Consider the following 27,888-nt stretch of genomic DNA (forward strand, 5'->3'; position numbering starts at 1 on the left):
CACTTAATGCTAGAAGATATTTGTGAATTTCATCTCTAACAAAGGGTTTATGTTGAAGATGTTGAAGGGACTTATATGCCTTATTAAAATAATCACATTTTAAAAGAGTAGGAGAGCAAGAGATAGTTGAATGAGCAAGGCACCTACTCTGCATGTTGAGGTCATAAATTTGACTCTAGATCCCACCTCATGCCAAGCTTGATCCTGAGAGCTCTGCTGTCTGTGATGTCAGCACCACACATGATTTCCAGCCCATCTCCTGCCAGTGTCTCTGAACCCTAGGACTAAGGAGATGTTCAAGCAAGCATCACAACCTGAAGAGCATGTGTGTGAGCACCTCAGCAACATCAGAAAATTGCAACAACCAGAGGATTGTGTGACCTCGGGCAAGCACGACAACCAAGTATTTGGGCATCCCCCCATCACCATTGCATCATCATCAAAAGCAAGGGATGGTGAGTAACTGGATAGACATTTTTCCAAAGACACTGGAGGCATAGAAACAATATTCAGTCACATTTCATCTGGAAGCATGGAGGGGGCAGAAAAGAAGAAAAAGTTTCCTGCTAAGCCTGCTGCAATCTGAGACAAGAAAAAAAAAGGAAAAAAAGGTTCCTGATGTACTAGATACACTGAAGGAAAAACAAAAGAATTTTGCAGAGCTGACTATTAAGTGCCTGAGAAAAAAGTTTGTCCAAGAGATGTTTCATAAGTCAAGGAGGAAGCTGATCCATAAAAAAGCTAAGCACTATAGCAAAGAATATAGGCAAATAAATAGGACAAAGAATTGATGGCTAGGGATGGTGAGAAAAACTGGGAACTTTGACAGCCCTGCAGAACCCAAATTATCTTTTGTCATCAGGATCAGAGGTAACCAATAGTGCTAGTCCTCAGGTCCTAAGGGTGCTACAACTTCTCTGTCTTCACCAGATCTTCAATGGCAGTTTTCTTAAAGCCCAGCAAGTCTTCAATTAACATACTTAGCATTGTGGAACCCTATATGGCCTGGGGGTAACCAAACCTGAAGACAATAAATGAATTCATCTACAAGCATGGTTATGGCAAAATCCATAAGCAGAGGCTCTTCTTAAAAGGTAATTCATTGATTGCTCAAAGTCTTGGTAAATACAGCATCATCTGTATGGAGGAAGTGATTTCTGAATTCTGTACTGTTGGAGAATACTTCGAAGAGGCAAACAACTTCTTCTGGACTGATGAGGAGGATAAGCTAAGATATCTACTATATATTTGTGATCTATTCAGTTAATAAGCAGCTGCTTTAAGATTAAAGTTCAGCATCACCATAAGGAGGTATTGCCTCACTCCTGTAAGAACGGTAAGCATCAAAAAGAAATGTGTCAGATGTGAAGAGAAGGGAACCCTCATGCACTCTCAGTAATTTAACATGTTGGCATGTTAAATTGATAAAATATGTTGGCAGAGCAATTTGTACTAATTAAACTGAATTCAAATATGGGCTACTAGTGGTGCACACTGGGATCAGAGTGCTGAATTTGGTGCAGCCATTCTGGAAAAACAGCAGAGTAGCTATTTGAGAGTTCAGAATAGATCCATCAGTTCTACTTCTGAGTATTTATCCAGTGAAAAAGAAAATTATATACATACATATATAAATGTATAAGGACATAAACATATATGTATATATGTCCATCCTGCACTCATTGAAATACTGACAAGAACCAAGAGTCTCAAAAAAGAATCTTGCTATTTTTAAAATAAGTCAGACAGAAAGAGACAAATGCTATTATATTTCATAAGTAAGCAAAACTAAAACCATAGAGACATAAAAGACTGCAAATTATGGAAAGAGTAGAAAAGAGAGGGGACAGCAAAATAGGTGAAATTATTGAGAGGTACAATTTTCTAGTTACAAAATAAATGTTATGTATGATAGGAATGCTCTAATAATAAAGTATTATAAATTTGAAAGTTATTACCAGAGGCTTAAGTTATAACACTCTGACTACAGAAAGTTCATTTTGAGTGTCTTTATTTTTTGGCTTTTCTTATTATATCTAGTGGTGCTTAGGGGCTACTTAAGTTTTGGCACTCAAGGGACAATGCAGGTCTGCATATTGTACCCTGGAATCCAACACGCAAAACTACAGCTATTTGTGGTACCCCTCTAGTACTATTCTAGTGTCTTTAAAGAGCTAGAAGTACCATTTAGCACTAATACATTGACCAGTCCAAATATGTTGAAATATTGCTACCAATTGCTATCAAGCAAGAACAAGTTGATAAACTTATCAGTTTGATCTTGAGTAGCACAGAAGATATAACAGTGATTACCATATCCTCAAAATAAAATGGGATGCAAACTATAAAGACTAAACGATACTCAGTAATCTGAGGATTGCAGAATAGCAACTGGTTATCTTTTCCTTATTCTGCTGCACACAGCAGAACAGATCCATATGTTCTGTTCTTTTATGGGCTGGAGCAATAGCACAGCAGGTAGGGCATTTACCTTGCACACAGCCAACCCATATTCGGTTCTTCCGCCCCTCTAGGAGAGCCTGGCAAGCTACCAAGAGTATCCCGTCTGCACAGCAGAGCCTGGCAAGCTCCTTGTGGCATATTCTATATGCCAAAAACAGTAACAACAAGTCTCACAGTGGAGACGCTACTGGTGCCCGTTCAAGTAAATCGATGAACAATGGTAGGACAGTGCTACAGTGCTATTGTTCTGCTGAGACATAATCTATATGAGAGGGATAGACATAGAAATATTGCATTCATCTGGGGGATATAAAATAACAAAATATGAGATTAATACCCAAGAATAGCTGAGATCAACACCAGGAGGATTACTCCATAGCTTAGAGGCCAGCCGGGTATTCTAGGGGAAAGGACAGTTCAGATAGAGAAGGGAGCACCAAATGGAGGGTGTTTGGAGGATTCTCCCAGGAGGGGAGATGCAGGTTGAAAGTAGACTGGACTGAACATGTTTGCCACTCAATGCCTCTTTTACTGATCACAACACCCAAAAGGAGAGAGAGAACAAAAGGGAATGCCCTGCCACAGTGGCAGGGGGGGATGGGGGGATGGGGAGGGAGGGATATTATCCTGGTGGTGGAAAATGGGCACTGGTGGAAGGATGGGTATTTGATCATGGTATGACCGAAATCCAAGCACAAAAATTTGTAAATCTACAACTGTACCTCATGGTGTTTCACTAATTAAAAATAAATTTAAAAAAATAATAATAAAATAAAATAAAATGATGACCCTATGCCCTTCCTGGAGTTACTGGGTCAGGGTCAGCGGCTTGCCTGACCAGGAAAAACATCTAGGGAAAAGATACTACAGGAGTCAGGGTTAAGGAGAAAAAGAGAAACAGAGCTAAAAGGGGAAAAGGTAAATGTGTGCCTACTAGAACTTCATAATTTTTTTTCCTGAAAGGAAAAAGGATTGGTTCAAATTTAATGAAGTGGTAATGGAGAAGTTAGGAAAAAAGGAAAGGGGGGAAAAAAGAGTAGAAATAAAAAATATTGTTGAATGTCTGCATGAATCTTTTAAGTCCCTCAAAGTTTTTTTTCTAATTAGATGAGGACAAGTAATATAATGCTATTCATAAATAACCAGATCAGCTTCTGCAGCACAAATTGCATTCTCAGCTGACTAATTTATAATAGATAAATTCACCAAAGTGCATGCCTTTTGAGATGGGTCATTTAGAAACTTCCATCAATTAAAATAAGTTTTATTTTCTTGACAAAGACCACTAGCTGAAACGTCAATTGCCTGTCCTAAGGGATGACACCTGTAAGTAAAATAAACATATTTTTAATGGAATAGATGGCCAAAGTGACCTTATCTCAAGATAGCATGCTCTGTGGTGAATATTTATTACTGAATTAAAGAGATCCTAATATGAAAAGACAGTAGTTCCTCTTCATTACCTTTCCTTGCTATATAAAGGCAGAAATTTTTTAATGTCAAAATTACCTTCAAAATTTACCAATCATTGAGTAAAATGTAACACGATAATGAACACTATGAATAATATAAAATAAATCTTCCCATTCAGATTATAAATATTAATATTCTGATGTTGGAATGAACCACACATCCTTCCAATCAAAAATTCTTATTTCATTTATCACCAATATCTTTGCTGCTCTATAACATTTACACTTGTTTTGTAATATGTTTTTTTCATAATTTTATTTATTTTTTCTTCTTTTATTTATTTATTGAATCACTGTGGGAAAAGTTACAAAGCTTTCAGGTTTAAGTCTTGATCATACAATGATCAAACGCCTTTCCCTTCACCAGTACTCATCTTTCACCACCAAGAACCCCAATATACCCCCCTCCCATCCCTCCCAATGCCTGTGAGGCAGATGATTTCTACTTAACTCTTCTCTACATTGATTACATTCTTTATCTTGACAAAAGATGCACCGATTATTGTTTAGAATTCCACCCCCCCAAACAATCAGAATTGCTGAAAAGGCATTGTGAAATACTTTGTTTTCAATAGCTGGTTATGAGAATCATATAATATCGCACGGCCACTATGGCAGCCGCACGATTTTGGATTTCTGCAAAGAGCCAGATAATTACAAGATTGGTTTCTGTACATCTGGTGTTATGGCTGTGCCGGAGAGCCACTCATGGGGGGCAACTCATGACCTCAGTAGGGTGTGAAGGACAAGCCGGTACCATCCCCCTTCCCATGAGACTGCAGTTGCCCCATCACAGCCGGCTCATACCGGGCTTTCCTATGAGCTCTGAGGCAGTGGCCACCTTGTATGTGGTTCAGATGCATTTCTGCCAAAAGCCCCTAGGTTTCGAGATCTGTTTCTGAGTCTCTGGGATCATGGCCCTTAAGCAGCTTGATCAGGAGCCAGAGAGGCCGTTTGTAGGTGGCGACGCAGTGTGTCTCGCTTGGATCAGGAGGAAGGGGCCGGTTCCACCCCCATCTGGTGAGGCCCCATGTGTCTCATTACTGCAGGCCCAAGCCTGACTGTCCAGTGGCCTCTGGAGAATGGTGGTCACCGGGCCACCAGGGGGAACAGGCCAAGGCACAAAACCTATTCCCACCTGGAGTGGCCCAGCGCCAGTAACCTACTGCAGGAACAGGACGCATTTCTGCCAAAAGCCTTTGGGTTCTGAGATTCGTTTCTGAGTCTCTGGGATCATGGCCGTTAAGCAGTTCAATCAGGAACCAGAGAAGCCATGCCTCCAATTATATAGCTGAGCCAGAGGTGGTTGGTGGGTGTGTCTCCCACATACCTAACTTTTGGCTGTTTACTTTCTTGGTAAACTTTGCCCCAAGTTTTTTAGGTCTGGTCAAAAGCACAGCAGCAATTTGGGGGTATCTGAAAGTCTGATGGTACCATCAGGCTGCTGATGCACTCACCTCACAGGTACAGATTGACCTGCTGGCTCACCATACCTCCGTGTAATATATTTTAAACCAATAATAACCAAAATCCAAGGTTATTGCAAATGCAAAATTGAAATGATGAACTATATTTTAAATTAAAAATAAGTTGGGTGGCATGCTGTATTTTTAACTTCTAACTGAGGGAAATGTAAACCTACACATATATTCAATCTGGTTGGAATGTTTCAAGTAATGGTACCTTGAACAGATGCCATAGTGGAGTTCATGCGTGCTTCTGTCAACTTAATAAGTGGCTGAATAAATAACAGTACACCTACATTTTAAAAAATTTTTTAAATAAAATATGCCATAAAATATGGTGGTTCATTTAAGTTATTGAAAATTCTACTCAATCTCCTATGGGTAAAAATATTCCAGCAATGTTCTAACTTTTTTATGTATTGAAATATATTTACAAAAATCTGGTATTTTAAAATGTGAAAGGGTCTTTGAAATCAAGTAACATAAGTAATGTCTTTTGAATTAAATTTACTAATCAACAGAAAGTTTAAAAGTCTTTTCAGAATTCTCATACTTATAAATTTGTAGAACTACAACTTAAGCCATGATTATTTGAGAAGAAAAAAAATACAAGATACTCCCTGCAAAGTCCTATGCTTCTCAGATGAACCATGCTGATTCTTATCAATATTCCTACTCTATGTACTGTCGTTTTTTTTATTATGTAGGCATACTGCTATTTATTCAGCCACTGATTAGCTGATTGAATTGGGCATGAACTCCACCTTACATATTTTTTCATTTTTTATAATTTTATTTATTGAATCACCATGAGAGCAGTTACAAAGCTTTCAGGTTTAAGTCTTGCTCATACAATGAAACACCTGTACCTTCACCAGTACCCATTCTCCACCACCAAAACCCCCAGTATACCCCTATCCCACACCCTCCTCCTATCTGTGGGGTAGACGATTTCCACATTACTTTCTCTCTACTTTGATTACATTCGATATTTTGACACCAGACCTACCATTATTATTTGGGATTTACCCCAACACTCAGATTTGCTGAGTGTTGGGGTAAAATAGACTTACAAAAGGCAACCATAGACAATTTGTTTTCTATTGCTGGTTAAGAGAATAACATATGATGTCGCATGGCTGCAGTAGTAGCCGCACGATTTTGAAATTTCGAAATTTTAACACTTAAATCTGGAGGGATTTCTGCCAAAATCTGCTGGGTTTCGAGATTTATTCCTGAGTCTCTGGGATCATGGCCGTTAAGCAGCTTGATCAGGAGCCAGAAAGGCCATTCGTGGGCAGCGACTCAGGGTCTTGCTGAGGTGGGGAGGAAAGGGCCAGCTACACCCCCATACCGTGAGGCCCCACGTGATTCATCACTGAGGGCCCAAACTTGACTGTCCAATGGTCTCTGGAGGATGTTGGCCACCGAGCCACCTAGGGGGAGCAGGGGAAGGGACAGCACCCTTTTCCCCCTGGTTGTTACTTTATGTTCCCCAGATGAATGCAATTTTTCTATGTCTATCCCGCTCTTTCTGACTCATTTCGCTTAACATGATACTTTCCATGTAGTACCACTTGTATGTAAATTTCATGACTTCGTCTTTTCTAACAGCTACATAGCACTCCATCGTGTAAATGTACCAAAGTTTCTTTAACCAGTCATCTTTTCCTGGCACTCAGGTTTTTTCCAGATTCTGGCTATTGTATAGAGTGCTGCAATGAACAAACAATTGCAAATGTCACTTAGAATATACGTTTTTGCCTCTCTGGGATATATTCCCAGGAGTGGTATTGCTGGGTCAAATGGGAGCTCAATTTCTAATTTTTTGAGAATCGTCCATACTGTTTTCCAAAAGGGTTGGACCAGCCTGCATTCCCACCAGCAGTAAAGGAGGGTCCCTTTCTCGCCGCATCCGCACAAGCACCAGTTGTTTTTGTTCTTGTGGATGTGGGCCAGTCTCTGGTAAAGTCTCTTTAAGAAATTGTGCTGGCAAAATTGGACAGCTACATGCAAAATACTGGGCCCAGATCTCTGCCTAACTCCATGTGCAAAAGTAAGATCAAAGTGGATTAAAGACCTCAACATCAGACCAGAATCTATAAGGTACATTAAGGAAAAAGTTGGCAAAACCCTCCATGACATTGAAGCTAATGGTATCTTCAAAGATGTCATGCCGCTGGCCAAGCAAGTGAAAACAGAGATAGATAAATGTGACTATCTTAAACTAAGAAGCTTGTGCACCTCAAAAGAAACAGTGACCAAAATACAAAGACAGTTTACAGAATGGGAAGGGATATTCGCCAAATACACATCTGACAAGGCGTTGATATCAAGGATATACAAAGTACTGGTTGAACTCCACAAGAAGAAGACATCTAACTCTATCAAAAACTGGGGAGATGAAATGAATAGAAACTTTCTCAAAGAAGAAATCCAAATGGCTAAAAGGCACATGAGAAAATGTTCCACCTCATTAATCATCAGGGAGATGCAGATCAAAACCACAATGAGATAACATACCTAACTTTTGGCCGTTTACTTTCTTGGTAAACTTTTCCCCAAGTTTTTGGGGTCTGGCCAAAGGCACAGCAGCAATTTTTGGGTATCTAGAAGTCTGAAGGCACCATCAGGCTGCTGATGCACTCGCCTCACAGGTATAGATTGACCTCCTGGAAGCACCATATCCCCCATGTACTGTCTTATCAGAAGATGTTCAGGTTTATTTATAAATAAAACCTATTTTATTAACAGTTACAAATCACACAAAATTTAATGTGTTGTAGTGACAATCATAATATTTTAGAATCTGGAATCTGGCTCAGAGTGTCTTCTGAGCCGCAGACAAGTGTGGGCTTAAACTGACCCATCCATTCTGCAGATCACAGAATTACTCAAAGGATTAGCAGAACTCACTATTGTCCAAAATGTCAATTTTTCTTGACAAAGACACTGGCTTCAGCTGGTTGAGAAATTAAGAGTCCAACGTTGATCTTAAATTCCTTTTATACCTAGACAAAGAAATATTGGTTTCCCCCTACATCCTATTGGTCACATGGTTTAATGTTAAAATGTGAAAAGTAACTACACAAAGCTAAAATGTAAAAGGTAACTAAAATGCAATAATAATTAAAAGAAAATTTGGGACTGACTATTGTCATATGTCCACTGTTCACACAAGAGCCATGTCATTACCATGTGGAAAGATTCTTTGAAAAATTATTTAAATCCAAAGGCCCACGAATTCTTATTGAAGCAGGGTTTTGATGGTTCCCTGTTTGAGGTTGAACCCGTAGTCTTTGAGGATGATCCATATAGCCCTTGGATCTACTTTCTAGACTTTATTCCTCCTCTGACTCATATGTTTTAATAATAAACAGACATTGTTTTATAAATGCTTCCTTGGCCTGCTCCCTGCCTATAGCAGTTAAGAGATCCAGAGTGGAGAGATAATATAGCAGGTGAGATGCTTGCCTTGCATGCAGCTGACTCATGTTTGATCCCCAGCATTCCATATGGTTCTCAAAGACCCTCCAGGAGTGATTCCTGAGTAAAAAGCCAGGAGTAATTCCTGAGCATTATCATATTGGCTCACAAACACTGTCACTGTCACTGTCCTCCCAATGTTCATCGATTTGCTCAAGCGGGCCCAGTAATGTCTCCATTGGAGACTTTGTTGTTACTGTGTTTGGCATATCGAATACATCACAGGGAGCTTGCCAGGCTCTGCCGTGCGAGTGAGATACTCTCGGTAGCTTGCCGGGCTCTCCGAGAGGGGCAGAGGAATCGAACTCGGGTCGGTCATGTTGGCCATGTTGACTGCGTGCGAGGCAAACGCCCTAGCACAAACAAACAAACAAAAAATATCTAAAGGTTTGCCTTGCATGCAGCCAACCCAGCCGACCTGAATTTGGTTCCTCCACCCCTCTCAGAAAGCCGGGCAAACTATCAAGAGTATCTTGCCCACAGGGTAAAGCCTAGCAAGCTACCCATGGCGTATTCGGTATACCAAAAACAGTAACAACAAGTCTCACAAAGAAGATGTTACTGGGCCTGCTCGAGCAAACCAATGAACAGTTGACAGTATCCATTTAAAAAAAAAAAAAGTTCCCCTCTCCTTTTTTGTTGCTGTTTTTTATGTTAGTCTATTCATTAGAATGTGGGGCTCACACTACACAAGTTCATACAATTTTACTTGTGTTTGTACCTTGTGCATCAAATATCACCTGGTTGTGGTTCTCACATATGACTGGCTGTGGTGTGCCAGAGAGTGCAATACTATATGGTCAGGACACCTGGAATCCCAAACAGGAGAGCTTCTGGGACCTTGCTTGGTATATGCGGGTGGCACTGGGGATTGAACTCTTTAGCCTCATACTTGAAAGTCATTCACTTTGCCACTGAACCAACCCTGGACCCAACCTATCTCTTTTAAGGTGATAGTGTATGTCTTAATATAATTCTCTTAAAAATCGGTTGGCTTCCTAGGAAGCTATTCTTTCTTTCCATAAGGCAGACATGGTGTCCACAAATGAGTGCTTCCTACTTTGCTATTCCTGGAATCCTCCTAAAGGTAAACACTTAAATGACAGAAATTTATTGGTTAATGAGAGGATCTGTGAATCATAACCTTAAAGAGTATTGAAACACATTTTTCCCTGCTTTAAGCACTGCTTTAAATATCTCTGAACAATCTTAATAAAGCATTTTGTAGTTACACTCTGTTTCATCTTCTGACCAGGAGTTCTTTAAGGGCTGTTTCACAGATGGATGCCTGATGTTCCCCAGCATAATTTCAGTGAGTCCATAAGGATAAAACTAATTTTATAATAATGCTAAGAAATGATGAGTCTTTTTCTTTCTCATTAGGCCACATGGTAGAATATTCCATTGGCTCCATGTCTTGTAATATTTTCTTGCTGATATTTTTCAATCCAATTAAGCATTATCAAAATTTTCAAACATAAAATGACCCTCTTATCACTACATGTTTTGTTATGAAGACATTATTATTCAATAAATATATTCTTTGATGCTATTTTATGTGTTAGTGTTTCAGCTTCTCAATCTTAATTTTCCAAATCAATAAATATTATGCACATAGAAAATGCATCTTGGGATTCTGCTTCAGGCTGTTTTCACTAGAGGTGCCCCAGAGGGGGGCGGGTGATAGCCCTCCCCACCCCAAAAGACCCAGTACTGTCATCCAACCTCCACAACCCAACCACCGCCATGCTCCAGGCCACTTTCCACATGCTGGGGCCAAGTCTCACGCATAAATGAAGTCCCACAGAACCCAGGTAATGTGGAACTTTGTAAACTTGGACTCTGGGCTCAAGGAGACCTGGTAGAGGATCCTCTGCCTGTTTCCCCCAGTCTCCAGTGACCCAGGGGTCACAACCATAAGCCACCTCCTGCCAGCGCCAGATAATCTCCTTATCAGCCACCCTCCAGAACTCATGATTGCTTCTCCCAGAAGGGAACATAAAATGAAACCCCACAACCATGCCACCAGACTCCATGGCAGTTTGTTTTCATGCAGGGAGCCCCAGAGGGGGGCGGGTGAGTGCTCTCCCTGCCCCATGGGACTCAGCCTAGCAACCAAAAACCTCCACAATCCAACCGCTGCCACATTTCAGGCCACTTTCCACTTGCTCAGGGCTGAGATTCACATATGAGTGAACATAATCCTGGACCACACGGCCGCTTTTGTGGCCACACAACACATCATAAGACACTCCCAACCCATTTTCCATAATTACCATACCAGATTTGATAGGGTTTAGAGAGTAGACAGCAAATCACAGAGGGAAATATATATGTATATATGCATATATACATATTTTCAGACACAAATATCAAAGCTCACATAACCCAAACTTTAACAACATGCTTGTGATATCCTATAGAATGTCTTAATGGCTCCTGTCAAAACAGAAAAATCTTCACACTGTTTTCGAGATGGGGCTGGAGTGATAGCACAGCGGTAGGGCATTTGCCTTACAAGCGGCCAACATGGCCGACCCGAGTTGGATTCCTCCGCCCCTCTCGGAGAGCCCGGCAAGCTACTGAGAGTATCTCACCCGCACGGCAGAGCCTGGCAAGCTACCCGCGATATATTCAATATGCCAAACACAGTAACAACAAGTTGATGGAAACGTTACTGGGCCCGCTCGACCAAATCGATGAACAATAGGCGGACCGTTTTCGAGATGAACACTTTTTTGTAAGCATGCTCATCAGTTCTTAATAACAGACTATACAAAATATATCCTTTCGTTTGTGTTTTGGGACAGGGATTGGGGCTTGGGATGGAAACATCCCGAATTTGGTGGTGGGAAGGTGTAATGATTGTGGCACTGGTGTTTGAACATTAAATGAAATCAAATGTTGTAAAGTAACTTATAAAAGAAAAAAAAAAGAAAATACATCTTAGGGTTCTCAGTCATCGTTACAATGGAGCCATGAGAGAAAAAAGTTCACCTTATAGATCATATTTTGTTTACAAAAGAACACATTTTTCCAACACATCGGTTATATTAGGTATTATTATAAAGTTTCTATAAATGTACAAATTGTAAAAACTTATAAAAATAAAATGTATATAGCAAAGAATCAGAGTAGGGAAAACTAAGCAAGTAGTAGAGGGTATTATTATGGCATGATTACACAGCATCTAAAATTGTGTCTTTTCTGAGTCAGCAATGTAGTCAGTGGTAGAATACTTATTTTGTATATGGAAGAACTAGTTCAATTCCTAGTACCATGTGCACATAAAAATCAGCATCAGAATTGATTGTAAGCAGTCAGGAGGCACTTGCCTTGCCTGGACTCAGATTGCCCTCAACATTTTTGAATGTTGAACTCCAACACCATAAATGCTCCTCTGAGCACCTCTAAGAGTGATTCCTAACCATGGAGTCAGGAATAGCCCCTGTGCATTGCCAAGTGTGAACCCAAAGCAACAAAAATAACAAATTTTTCTATTAATATGTGGACCATGAAAACTCAATCAGAAATCTTTCATAATGGGTCAAAACAACATACATTGATAAGTAGGCTAGTTTTGCTTCTTTTGACCAAAGAAGTGAGGACAAGCAAATTCTAAATACACACATACACACACATATTCACACACACCCCTAAGCCTAATTAAAAGATATGTTAAAAGGATAGTTGATACAATCAAGCACATATCAAACATATATAACATGCTATAAAAAACAGTGTAAAATCATTAACTATGATTTTGATATCTGAAAGAATAATTTACTGCTCTAGCTAAGAGTCAACAAAAATATCATATTCTTATTAATATAATATCCTATGCTATTTTAAAGTTATTTTTCAAGAAAGCCTATTTTGATAGAGCTAAACATTAAAATCAGGTATTAGATGAAGTTGATTCTTGAATAAGACTTCAATACTATTAGGTGAAACATTGAGTATCTTAGCTTTCAGATCATTTTGTGCATTCAAGAAATGTCTGTCACTTCACTTTAGTTGCATGCTCAATCATTTAGAACAAAATACAACACAACAAAAATCCCAATCCATTCTGCCAGCTCAACAAAAGGCTTTGTGTGGGTGTGTGTTAGAAAGTAATTATGAGGTTTTTATTTCACTAATTATTCTTCAGCCTTTGAAATGTCAGTGTAGGTCAAAGTAGCAGCCAATGTTTTGAACCAGATCTGAATTCAAATAAGGAGGCCACTGCAGGAATAACAAGAAAAGAATCAACAGTAAAGCAATTTGATGTTAGAGCGACAAAAAAAGAGAGAGAGACAGAGATTCAAGGTCATAGGAATTTAAAGTTTTCATTCAGAGAACCTCAAAAGGCACCCAAATTCGTAAATATTACTTCTTAGATTGGATATGATTGACTATGTCACTAAATTCACATTACAATGGTCTTCAAAATCAGTATAAAGTGAGACATAATTAAGTAAAAATGATGATATAAAAATACATTTTAAGTTCTGAAACTATTAAGGGCTTTTTAAAAAGTAGCCATTTGGGCAAATTATAAATTTTTCATAAATACTATAACTACTTCAATAATTTTCCTTAATTCACCTTTAAAATCATTTTTGAGCTTATTTCATTAGAGAATTGAGAATTAACGTAATTTCCTTATGACAGTTTCATTTTATAAATAATAAATTGTGACAATTTCTAACTTCAACAGAAAGTAAGCAAGCATATCCTCTGAGAACATGAGTAAGGTAGGCAAGTTGATTGATTGTCCTTTATAAAACTATTATAAATGAATATACTTAAGTCTCATTAATAAATTATCTCAGGAAGGTTAGTAGACTTAGGTGTAGTACTGACTTTTTTGACCCCAACCTTCAGGATCAGCTAAGTTTACACAGTGAAATCAAACCAGATTGAGTAAAGTGATTCCATTCATTTCAGTCATACTTATGACTGATACCCAGTGTCATGACCAAATTGATCACACAATAGTCTCCATCAATCTTTGCAACAGTAGTACTGAGCACATTAGTTGTGCTGTGGCCTATTCATTTCACCTTCTACAGTTACAGCTCAATCTGAGAGGAGAAAGAAGAGTTAATTAAGGATAGACAGTATATGACAATCACTTAACGTTTCTGTTACCAAATGATACCTGGTGAGTCTAATGTGTTCTGGCATTTTGTTTATCCGTATGATTCCAGACCAAAAACCTTGACATCAGATCTAGCCCTTTCCCATATCTGATAATTCAAACTCTGCATTTAACAATCCCTACCCCCATGACTTCTGTACACTTAAGATGTGCTGGGCTGGCCATAACTATTTTGAGGGTTGATGAGATATCTCAATATAAGCAAATGCACCATAACGAATACCTTAGATAATTAATATGACTGGAAGCTAGAAAAGGTATTCAAGAATAGACAAAATATCAATGAGGTTTTCCAAAAACCTCCAAAGCTAACTCAAAGTACCACTTGCATTAGAATATGAACACTGTGGCACAGCATTTCTCTGGTTTGACTTTGTCTTGCTCAATTCTAGCTTAGGATTGTCCAACAGATATATAATGCGAATCTGGAAAGATAGCATAGGGATAAGACCTCACCTATCCTAAGGCTGAACCAGGTTCAATCCCTGACATCACATAAGACTCTGAGCCCTTGCAGGAGTGATCCCTGAGCACAGAACTAAGAGGAATCCCTGAGTACAGCTGGATACCCCCTCCCACACATGCACACAAAAAGAAATATAATGTAAGCCACAAGTATAATCTTAAATTTTCTACTGGCCATATTTAAGGGATAAAAAATTAATATGTAGGGACCATAAGGATAGTACAGTGGGGGTTTGTCTTGCACATAACCAACCCAGGTTAAGTCCTCAACACCCCATATAGTCCCCTGAGACTGCCAGGAGTAATTCCCAAGTACAGAGCCAGGAGCAAAGGCTTTGTGAGCATCACCATGTGTGGCACAGAACAAACAAAACATTAATACATAAAACTAGTTATGTATATATTATAAAACCAAATATATCTAAAATAGCATTAAACTTTCAAAACTCCGATGGAGGATTTGTGTGGTATTGAAATGTTGTAGGTATGGAAACACTCATGAATACTATTGTAAATCCAGGAGAAACCAAAATAAAATTTCAAGTAATATTAAAAAATAAAAATATATTGAGACACTTCATAGTTTTTGTATTAAATCCTCAAATATGTAATTATACACAAATGTGTATTTTATACCATGTACATCTCTGAACTAGACACCCTCTCAAGTGCTCAGTGCACAGAGGTAGTAGTGGCCACTATATTGTATAATAGCTCTAAACAAAGGTCAGTATGACAGCTAAATTCATGCTCCTCTAACTCCTATGTGTTATTTCGGTACCCCAAACTTTTCAATTATTTGTGATCTGGCAAGAAATATAGACATGCTTGTATTAATCTGTTACTCATTGGTGCATGTGACTTCTTTTTCTACAATTTAAAATGTATCTATGGCATATTAATAAGTCTCAGTGAGTTATGCTATTTTTCAACTAACTAGGTAAATTTGCAACTTAAGTTCATCAATACTTTCTATTAGAATATTTCTTACTTCTCCCTGGACAATATAGAGTTAGGAAAACCCAGCTTCTACATAATCCGTTGTGCATTCAATACCATGGCAGTTAGGCCTATTAATTGTAAATTTCTTTATAATCAAGGGAAAATAACTGCTTCTTTATTACAAAATTGCTGTGAGGAGTAATCAAGCTAATGAATATACTGTAGTTTGGTACCTAACACATAGTAAAAATTTGATAAATTCTATTCAGCAGTATTTTTAGTTTTTAACTTTAATAGCCAGAGATTGAAAATATAGTGATACATGATTAGGAACTAGATAGATAAATTATAAACATGATTAACTCATGGCAGCACTATTTACCTTCAAAAGTGAAATCAGTGCATCATATCATGTTTTATGATTTTATTTTATCCAAACAAAGGTATTTGGGGGGGTGATAATTTATGTATAATAAAGACAAAATTGGTTATTCTATGATTTAAAAATAACTAAAACTGCATTCTCAGAGGTTTCCTATAAGAAAAATAATTTATTGTTCAAGTCACAGTCTGATGTGTGTCAAGTGGCTCTTTTCTGGGGTGATTTTTCTCCAGATGATGACCCAGGAATCTAGTCTATTTCTATATTTTTTGATTGATAACATAAACACCTGTTCTGTAAGATTTCTAAAAAAGAGACATGAAGCAAGTTTATAAAGAAATGGGCTTCCTTCCGTAGTCCATTAACCAAACTATAATCAAATAGCCACAGCCTAAACTGCAAGCCTCTTTTCACAGAACAAGGACTATTAAACAGAACTTGGAAAAATTCATGACACTCATTTTGGCCAGAGTTGGAATACTGAGCATTCAGAATACAGAATTGAACTTTGTTTTTGTTTTTTTAAGTCTATGTCCAACTGTTCTCAGGGCTTAATTCTGTCTCTATGCACAGGGAACTATATGTGGTATTGTGCATTGAATATAGGTAACTCCTGTGTTATTTTTACAGACCCCAGAATTCAACATTTAAATGAAGAATTCCTCCCAGTGTCTGGGTGTGTACAGTCAATTTGCTATATAATGTGAGGGACTGAATCAAAGTTTCATAGGAGGAGAAAAGAATATCTTGATTTGTATGTACTTCATAGTCAAAGTATGTATCAAGGGGAAAAGTACAGCTGTATATCCATTTTAATAGCCAGCATTTACTTAGCCCCAGACACCTTTAAAGCCATACTCTCAACTTTCTATACATTATCTTATTGTATCTTCACAGAACCATCTCACATGCATGGTACTTCCCATTTTACAGATGTGTATGAGCTGAGCATTAGCACGTTCAGTGAATACCTTCGAAGGTATATAATGTCGAGGGTTGCATTTTGCTCAGTACCAAGGGCCATAAGACCCAGTGTCTCATCAACAAACTCAGTGGCAGGTGTTTCCCAGACTTTGGGTGAGCACCAGCAGGGCAACTGTACTGTGCTGAGTCCTCTCTTATAAACTCAGACAAAGGTTATGACTCACTTTAGCTATAAGGGGTTGTAGCTTACTCTGAATATCATAGAAAAGGACTAATCCTTTCATATTATCAAAAGTTTCAATAGGTAGAGATTATACACCTGCCAGTATGACAATAATAGTTGAAAGTGATCATGCTGGATAAGAACTGAGTATTGAAAGTAGGTAAAGAGATATACATGATGATCTTTCAGTGTCTGTATTGCAAAATACAATATCGAAATGGAAAGAGAGAGAAAAAGAGAGAGAAAGTGAGAGAGAAGGAGGGAGAGAGGGAGGGAGGGAGGGAGGGAGAGAATTACTTCTGTCTTTTGGTCCTCTGGCGTCTGTGTGATCCCAGACCACTAAAATGATCTGAGAGACATTATCAAATAATTACACTGGTGGAGGGATGGGTATTGGAACATTTTATGACTGAAACCCAATGATAAACATCTTTTTTAATTGGCTATCTCAAACGGTGATTCAATAAAAAAGAAAAATTAAGATTATACACCAACTACCCAGCACTAACTTTTAAAACCATTTTCCCCAAAATATTTCCATGGCACTATACAATTATATTGTCCCAATAGCATGTTCTAGTTTGTTAAAATCTCCCTTAAAATTTAGCATTCGCAAAAACAGCTTTGCACATGAAGTTGCTATTTCTCCTGAGTGAAAGCAATGTACTGAACATCACACCCTACCATATTTTTCCTATTTTCATAACTTTTTTCAGACATGACCTAACTCCATTATGGAAAACTAAATATAATGAGGGGTTCCAACATAGATTCTTTACCTTAAATCATTTTTTTTCATTTTTAAAAAAATTTTTAATAGTGAGACACCATGAGGTACAGTTGTAGACTTACAAATTTTTGTGCTTGGGAATTGGGTCACTAGTGAGCCATAATGAGATACTTTCATTTTCAAGAATTTATTCTTATAAAACTACACACAGAAAATTAAAAATGCTTTCTTAATTTAAAAATAGACTGATGGTGTATTCATTGATTCATAACAACAATGCTCGTTTGAACAATGGTAGTGGGGAAGAAGCTATTCTTATGCTAAGATAGGGAATATGAGAACTCTATTCCAGTTTGTTTGTGTGTATACCTAAAAATTACTCTAGAAACTAAAGTCTATTTGACATAGAAAAACAGAAGCTAAATTCACAAAACAAATCAAATTATTTGTATAGATTACTCAAAATAATAACTCTAGATTTAAAAGATTTAACAGAACAGAAAATGTTTTTCGAAGTTTATTTTCATTCACCTCTAACTTTCATTCTTCCTATAAAATGTTTCCCATTTATAAATGTAGTATATCATATTACAGACACATAGGTATAGAGAAACTATTTCCTGTACTTTTTCCATAAACTGTTTTATATTCTAAATGAATTTGTTGGCTAAAAGTCTATAAAATATAAAAGACAAATAATGAAGTTATTCATAATTCCAGAGAAAAGTTCGATCACGATCATGACCTTCCTGTTGTTCGTCGATTGCCTCAAGCAGGCCCCAGTAACTTCTCCTTCTTCCTAGCCGTGAGATTTTTTTTTTCCCCCCTTTATTTTATTTTATTTTATTTTTTTTTAAGTTGTAGATTTACAATTTTTTGTGCTTTGGTTTCAATTATACAATGATCAGATACCCATCCCTCCACCAGTGCCCATTTTCCACCACCATAGATAATATCCCTCCCACCCCCATCCCCCCATCCCCCCTGTCTCTGTGGCAGGGCAATCCCCTGTGTTCGCCGTGAGATTTTTTAAAAAGTGCCATATTCAAGGCTTTTTCAGGGTTAAGAGAATGAGACCCATCATTGTTACTGGTATTTGGCATATTGGGTACACCACGGGGAGTTTTCCAGACTCTGCTGTGTGGGTAGGTTACATTCGGTAGCCTGCCAGTTTGTCCAAAATAGGAATGAGATAATAAGATGTCGCACAGCCGCAAATGCAGCCACGCACTTCTGGGAGCTGGGTTTTATAGTCTCTGAGTCTTGGGCGTTGATGGGATTACATGGCGCCAGGGGCCAGTTGGTGGGTGTGACCCCTGCCTACTGGAATTTGGAGGATCTGGATGGAGGATGCTCAGCCCCGATCCGAGCAGGCTTGGAGATCTCAGCCCCAGGATCCGCATGCCTTTGTTCCTCTGCCAGTACCTTCATGCATGTGGAAAGTGGTCTCAGCATGGTGGTGACTGGTTCTGGAGGTCTTCAGCTGCTGGAGCCCTGGTTGGGGCGGGGAGGGAAACTCAACCCGCTCCCCTCCAAGGGGCCCCGGCAAGGACAGCCAGGCGCGGGGTCAGGAGACTCTGCCAGAGAATCCCACCAAGCACGTATATGAACTCATCAGAATACTAGACCTAACCTATGATGGAGAATTGAGTGGTGACCAGCACATGCCCAAGACCGGCCTCTTGATTCTAATATCTTTATGGAGAGTAACCGTGCCCCTGAGAAGAAGATCTGGGAAGTGCTGGGTATGATAGGAGTCCATCCTGGGGAGAAAGATTTCATCTATGGGGAGCCCAGGAAGCTCATCACCCAAGATTTAGTGAAGGAAAAATACCTGCATTACCAGCAGATTCCCAACAGTGATCCTCCATGCTATGAATTCCTGTGGGGACCCAGGGCCTATGCTGAAACCAGCAAGATGAAAGTTTTTTTCCAAAATCAGAGAAAAGTTGAAACACTAAAATACTCATTTTTTTCATTTTTATTATATCTATGATATCATAAAATTAGAATTACATTACTATTCTGTATCCATTTTCAAATATATTTTTAGAATTTTATAAAATATTTAAAAATTTAATTACATTTCATGGTTTCATAACTCTACCATCAAGGGAAAATACAGAGCATTCATCCTTTATTTATATACTCTAAATTGTCTGAAAATTTAAATAGAAATCTGTAAATCTATTTTTCTGTATTTCAACACTGAAAATATCTAAAAGATTAACTACTCACTGATATTTGTTTGCAAATGCCCTATAATTTATAGATAATCTGAAAGATAACAGACATAAGTATTCTAATTTACTATTTTCACTTTATTTTATTTTACACATGTACCAGACTGTGGTGTAGAATAGATTAAAATGGCAAACAAAGCAGCCACGGTTTCTGACTTCATGGTGCAGAAAAAGGCAGACATTACTCAAATAAGCTTGCAACCAAATGTAAATCCATGCTGCTTATAATTACTTTGAAGAAACTTACCAGAACTCTGAATAGCAGTAAAAGGGACCTCTAATGAAGAAGGTCCTCTGATAATGAAGAAATCTGCCATTAGATTGATGACTAAGAAGTTGAACATGCTAAGCAAAATAAGTTAGGGGAAGAAAAATATCATATACGTAGTATATACAAAAGGAAGGGAAGAGGAAATATCCAATAAAAATAAAACCTTTGATTCTAGCTTCCAAAGTGAACTTACCAAGGGTAGGTGAGGTGGAAATAAGCTAAAAGGCTGTGGTAGGGGGCTATTGACCCTTTGATCTTGGGCATCATGTGGTAACATTGTACCCCTTAAACTTAACAAACATTTATACTCTTGGAAACCAATGATACCTCAGTAAAATCAAAATTAAAAGAAGTTGAAGTGGGATGGTTGAAGTTTCAGGTGATGCTCTATTATCCATTTTGCCTTGCTACAGAAAAAAAAGAAGAGACCTTATCCTAGAAGAGTTAATGGAATTTCCAGCATACATATAAACATACATATTAAATGAGGAACAGAATAAACCATGTATTCCCTTAGAGTCCAAACCATTCTACAGATAATTTGAAGAAGAAAAAAAGGTAAAAGAAACCCAAGTGTGGAGAAATCAGGGAGGCGCGTGCGCGCGCACACACACACACACACACACACACACACACACACACACACACGCACGCACGCACGCATGCACACACACCCTGGAATGAAGAAATACCATACCATAGCTTCAGACACTGGAAAAAATGAACTGGTTCTTTGTTAGACTATTGACAGAAGCAAAGGTGAAAGATCTGAGGAAATGGAAGATAGATTATCCTCCAAATAGAGTGAGGCGAAAGCAATACCTTAGGGGAAAGGACAATGTGCTCCAACCCTCAATTCCCAATAGCAATCACACATGCCTTACAACATGCATCTGCTCATGAGAAGTCAACTCACCTCCCTCGTTATAAGAAACCAGGTGTACTGCACCCATGAGTGCCAGCTACAAGTGCAGACTCTGCCTCATATGATATTTTCTCTGCTTCCCAAATCAGTTGGTTAAGTCACATTCACTTTATTTGAGCAAAGCAAGGGCAAGTTTCTGAAATGTGACTTTTGCCAATTACAGAAATGAGGGGAATAGAGTTCCCAATGAACTATAATGATTTCAAGAGAAATTGGATTTATGCATTGTGGAAAATATATCAGTTTGCTGCGTCTCAAAGCTCTTCCTTTGATTTAACTTATGGCTTGGAGCGCATTAACAGCCCAAAGACTTCAGAATAATAGACATAAACTCTTCTAATGAAAGTTTCTACCCAGTCTCTTTCTCAGTTGGCATCATTTTTTTTACAAAGCAAAATAATAAATTTTAAACTTGCTATTGTTTAACCATTCTGGGTTTTCCAAGGGCAGTGCTAATAGGTAAGTGTCTTAAATGGAACTGACAACCACATATATGCTGCTTGGAGGATGATAGCAACGTTAGAAAGGAGCCAATACACTTTTACTCTATAAAATTGTTTTGCTAAAAAGCAGGCTCTTTCCCAAATTGAAATTCCAGCTATCCTCCATATTATTTTTCAAAGTCTGAGGACAATTGGACTTTATACAGCATTTTTATGGGATTTTAAAATGTACTTCTTGAGCAAAATATATTTCTACATTATAAAATCATTATTTAGCATTTTGTCTTCTGCCCTTTGGTGTCTGAATTTATTTCTTTTTTCCTCAATTCCATGATTAGGCAGAATTTCTATTTTTTTTTACCAAGGACATTTAAACAAGATGTAGATTTTGAGCTTGTTTTGTCTATGGCTCTAAAAATGCAAAGAGCTTTGTTTTAATGTATTTTATTTTTCTTTAGAGTCAACATTCCTTCTTGCATTTAAATGCGATGATGTAAATCAAAGCTGACACTATGAATGCTGTCTGCAGCTTTCACTTGGTCCCAGTACTTATACACCTCCTCCACAGATTCCAGCACATTCTACATTGTTTATCTCCACCACTAACTACACCAAATAAATATTGTTATGGTTTACATGTAAAGCAGCTTCTGCATGGAAGAGATTCATGATGATTCATGATAACTGGAAAATCACACAACACCAGGCATTAAGATGTGCCATATAATGGAGTTGTATGTTATGCTCAATTCTGGGCAGAAAATTGAATACCTCTTAAACTGCACATAAAACACAGTTCACAGGACATCATTTAGAGCCACAGTTTCTTTGATGAAACACTAAGTGAAAATGTTGGTTTGCATTCTGGGTCTGTGTTACATGAAAATTATGGATCTTGGAATACTTTTACTTGGCGTGTGAGATGCTGATACTCAGAAAGGAAAGCAGATTTGCTTTCATTCACCTGCACTCAGAGGGGCAGGCTCTCTCTGAAGCAATGCCTGTGCGGAAAAGCAAGAGCTCTATGCTGAAGAAATTCCGCTTTTCCTTCTTTCTGTCTTCCCTTCCACTGACCTCCTAACCCCCTCTTTTTTGTCCTTTGCTTTCCTCCCCATCCTTTCCCCCTCTCTTATGTTGAAAGTGTAAAATTGTGTATTTATCGAAAGATTATGTAATGCATTTTCATTATGCTGCTGGAAGATGTGCTTTGTCAGGCCACTATTACTATGCAGCTCACAGAAACACAGACTTTTTTTTCCAGCTAGAAGAAAATGAAAGATAACCCTGTGAAATGGTTTAAAATTATATTTTAACTGTGGAATCTTTGGTTTAAAGAAATTTTTACATAGAGCACAATATATGAGCTTGATGAATGTACAACTGCTCTTTGAAACAAAGAAGGAAGGCGGGTCCAGATTTTCTCATCCTGCCTTTTGCCTTCAAGAAACCCTGGTCTTCTCGGGAACATTCATAAAGTCTTGAGCTCATTCTATGCCCTATCTTCAGACTAGAAAGATCAAACATTTTATCTCAAGTAACATTCCTTTTACAATGCCAAGGACACAGTGCCAATCCAGCTTGCTGTATGTATCTAGGGAATTGTAATTAATTTTCTTGAATTTTTCTAAAATATGTATGCAGGGCTGAAGAAAACACAGAATGACCTTGAATGTGTGGAGGGTGGACATTATTTTCACATTAATAAATGTTTGTTAATCATTTACACTCAGACGCAGTGAGAATCTGTCATAATTATTTACAATTAATTTTTAAATGGCCATGACCAGAGAGCTCAATGGGCTGGAGCACATACTTTGCATACAAAAGGCCCTGGTTCCATCCCCAGCACCACATGGACCCCCAAGCACCACCATAAGCAAACCATGTGCACTCAAATGGGAGTAGTCCAAGATCCTGACCAAAAATCAAAACCCAACCAGATAATTCATCCATTCAAGAGGCTTCGATTTCAAGGTGCATAAAACAAAAACTAATATTAAAACAATAATTCCAGAACTGGAAAAGAATAATTACAAGAAGAACTTTCTACTTTCATGAGAAGATTTTTACTTGGGCTATAAAAGAATAGGAGATGATGAACAAAGGGACATGGAGATAGAAGCTCCAACATGCAGTAGAATATTGATGAAGGAAAGGGCATTGCTTAGATCTGCAGGGAAGTAAATTTTATATATATATATATATATATATATATATATATATATGATGCAATGAAGAAAGAAATGTAGGCAGTGTGAAAATGAAGAGGGCAGAGGAGCTAACAGCTTTATATCTTGTAAGAAACTAGGGAGAATTCTAGAATTCTGAGCAGGAAAGTAGTTAGAATGAGAGATCATATGGAGATTTAGCACTTGCCTTGCAAGTGACAGACCCTAGTTCCACCCCAACACTAAGTATGGTCCTTCAAGCACCATCAGGAGTGACCCCTGAGCACAGAGCCAGGAGTAAGCCCTGAGTACTTCCAGAACCCCCTCCCCCTCCCCCATGCCAAAAAAGATATTTCACAAATTAGGCTGAGGGCGGCTTTTTGACATGTAAAAACACCATACTAAGGAGACTGGCATGCATTGACATTTTAATCCCAGTGCTGCCTCAAATTTTACAAAGGAGCCAGGGAAAAGGAGATCGTAAAATCCCAGCAATGTTTGGCTTTGCAGATTGTGGTCTCGCTGGGCAGCTGAAACAGGTCTTAGAGACATAGGTTGAAACACAATCATTTGAAGGAATGATTTTCAGAAGTCATGATAGTCATTGCAGATTATTTCAAAAAAGTATTCATATGAAGGGAGGGGGGAATATCACTTTTGCCTCAAGGCAACTGAGAATTAAAATTAAACTTTTCTTTTCAATTGAAAGAAACATGTTATGGAATTAGGAAAGGCTGAAAAGGAAGAAATAAGAACGATTCCTCAACCCTAGAGACAGCAACATTGTAAAACAGATGGAATCTGGGTGCAAACTGGGATGTTTCTAAGTAAATAAGAATAAAGTGTGAGCACTTTCCTCTCAGAGAGCTAAATGCTGGGAGTGAGAGTAGTGACAGGATGAAGTTTGAGAACAGAGAAAAAAATTGAAAGAATCTTGAACACATGGCAAAAAATAGGACATGTCTTTGTAGAGACACGTACATTGCCCATTCGTGTCAGAGTGTAACTATACTTAGAGACATTAGGTTGTGCTTCCCTTCCAGTTCTAGGCAGATGTCCATGCTTAATACAAGCTCTAGGGCTTGGAGAATGTGACAATGGTACTGTAAGATGCCACAACATTATAACCAAGAGCCAAGGGAACTTTCAGCCAACAAGAAGGAAAATGAACATTCTAAAACTCCCAAAGTTATTCAGAGGCTCAAATCATGCAGATTTAATCATTTCCTCTTGCATTCCATCCTGCCCTCCCAGGCCCTATGGGCAAACAAGCCACATTTCTCCATTTTTTTCCAGCAGCATCCTCTTATGACTTTGTACTGATTTTCAATCTCACTTTCTACTTTTCTGTGTCACAAGGATGAGCCACAGCCATGGGAAAGCCTCTGACTGCAGGGTAACTGGTGTCTACCGAGGCTGCTGACTGGCCATCCCAGGTATGTTCCCTCCATTCTGCAGAGATTTTACTTCCAACATAATCACCAACACTTCCTGCCTCAATTCAGTGCATTAAAAACAATCTGTCTTTTCCAATACTGGAACAAATTCAGGAGCTAATGCCTCACAGAGAGTTTTCACTGCTAAAATTGCTCTTAGAAATGGTGTGTGTGTGAGTGTGTGGTGTGTGTGTGGGGGGGGGGAATCAAATTAAGTTGTTTCCCTCCTACCCTTTTGCTACCTACTTGGAAATCATTAGTACAAATGATAGTTAGGCAAGCAATAGCGATGCAATCAAAACAACCACATCCATCTCAGTGAACCATGTCGCTGGCTGGAGTATACCATTGGCTGCTAATTAACAGTGACACACATTAATGGCCCCAGCATCAGGGTCAGCACAGCATTAGTAGTGCCATAATGTAAGCAGAGATGATAGATAGGAAAGTCTTCTCTGTAGCCCCAAGGAAGAGGGAAATGAAAGTCACATGGAAACTGCTCTCTAAAACAGTTAGCTCCCTAAACCTGGGCTATCTAAAAGCCAGTCCCTGCTTTGGGGTCATTCAGTGTCTCTGAATCATTCAGTGTTGAAGTGAATGAACATGAACTTCGTCCTGAACCAAGTAAAGGAAGACCACTACTATGTGAGTTATGAGGAGGAGGGTAGGGTCATGACAAAGCCAAGTTTTTAATTCTAACACTTTCATTGATTCCCTATTACATTTTCTCTTGAAAGAAATTAATTTTAATTTTAAAAACCTACCCCTGGATTTCTACCTCAGGATGAGTATGGACTGAGCAATGTGAAGGGTCAGCAGAGGGGGCTTAAAAGCCAACATTGATTGGATGTGAAGGTAAGGCATCCATAATCCAAATCACTTGAGTCAACATACATACATATGGGTCCTAAACTACAGGAATTAAACTAAAAAAAAAATTTACCTGCAAGGGAGTAAGGGTGGAAGATGGGAATAACTTGGGTCATCATTGGAAGAATGGAGTCACAGATGGTAGGATTGGAAATAGGAATACTTTGTGCCTAAAGTCCTACTTTGTAAATTATGATGTCTACATTTTTTTTCTTTTATAAAAGCTCCCGTGAAATAAATCCCCACCTAGCTTTCTAGAGAGACCAAGATGTATCTTCCAAAAATCCTGGTAAAGAAGAGGACTTGGCCAAGACTATCTAGTAACTGATTCTTTTGGCACCCTCTATCTTTGTATGGGTCCAAGATGGCAGAAGATGCTCATTTAAAACTTGTCAACTAATTGAATATTCCCATCATCAAGTATCCACTGGCCCTGACTATACTTTTAGATTATACTTTGTACTTCTTCCTGAGCAATGTGTAGAGAAGCAAAAAGGCAAGTTTGTGATGGGAGCAAAGGCAAACAGATGTGGAGTTCAGGGAATAGTAGAAAGTGAGGAGAAGGCTGTCAGTGAGTGGGGAACAGTTGGTGATGGGTTAAAAATGAGGCACTACTGATCAAAAGAAAAGATTAAATGATAAGGGGCTGAGAGCAAAGACAATAGGGTCTGTCTATGACTTCTGGGGAGGAATGGGATGCAGAGTCCCTGACTGAAGTACTTCTTTCCTGTGGTTCCCTTCCCCTAGTCTCCAAGGGAAGCAGACTATGTTTGTTTGTTATACACAGTTCTGCAGTACACAAACAGATTGACATAAATTTATGCCAGCCTTTCTTGTTTAAAACCATGAATTATTCAAGAAATATTACAATATTAATTAGAAATCATTAAAATACGAGTGTTGGGGGAGGGAGAAATGAGATGGCGCATTAGTAAAATCACATTTAGCCCAAACATAAAGTGTGCCAAAGCTGCTTAATCATTGTTTTGATAGTCAAAATACCATAATACCAGTTTCACAGAAGAAGGGAAAGAAAGGCTCTTGGAAGCCTCTGCTTCTCATTATTATTGGTGAGATTAATTATTTATGGGGCTCCGGCAGTGTACTGGGTGCTCCAGAAGACACAAATAAGACGAGGTTTCTGCCCGAAGGGCATAAGAGCGAAATCAGAGCGTTACAGAGTTCTGACACACACACCCAGCTGGTGATTAATGATCAAGAGTACGAGGGGCTTTTGCTTTGACTTTTCAATTTGCTCAATGTTTTGAGTTTTCAGTCTTCAGAGGAATCACAAAGTGAATATTGTTACTAAAGAATGCTATGAAAGAAGTAATCTGTCAAGAGTCCAATGAGAAAAAATTATAAATCTGGATGGTTAATGTCACATTTACAAACTATGGAGGACAGTCGGAAAACCAGGATACTGGAAGGTCTTTACTGAATCAAGTTATTTGGGTCTGAAGAATTTGATAGGTAGGGTCATCATTTCATAATTATTATAGGCCCACAACATACCTTTATTATATCAAATGCATGTATAACTTCTGTAAATTGTAAAGATGTCTTTTACATATACAGATACAATACTGGTAATGGCCATCTGATGATCACCTCCGTGTGTGTGTGTGTGTGTGTGTGTGTGTGTATGTGAGTGTGTGTTGGAGGGAGGTTTGGGAGGGTGATAAAACAGGGCACATGAGACTAACACCTGCAAAGCATTAGTCAGTTTATCTCTTATTAAGAGAGGTCAGTTCCATAGTTAACTCTTTTGTAGTAGGATAGTATCTTACCTGAGGCTGCTGCCTGGAACACATAGTTCTCATGCACTTAATT

The 27,888-nt window shown here is 38.4% G+C and overlaps 1 pseudogene; it reads left to right on the top strand.

The window, feature by feature from the left end:
- The first annotated feature begins 292 nt into the window (after nt 1–292).
- LOC130041639 (protein Red-like) overlaps nt 293–27,888 on the top strand; it is a 100,957-nt pseudogene continuing 73,361 nt past the window's right edge.

This window comes from Sorex fumeus, unplaced genomic scaffold, assembly GCF_029834395.1.
Source record: "Sorex fumeus unplaced genomic scaffold, SorFum_2.1 ptg000098l, whole genome shotgun sequence".
In the NCBI taxonomy this organism is placed as follows: domain Eukaryota; kingdom Metazoa; phylum Chordata; class Mammalia; order Eulipotyphla; family Soricidae; genus Sorex; species Sorex fumeus.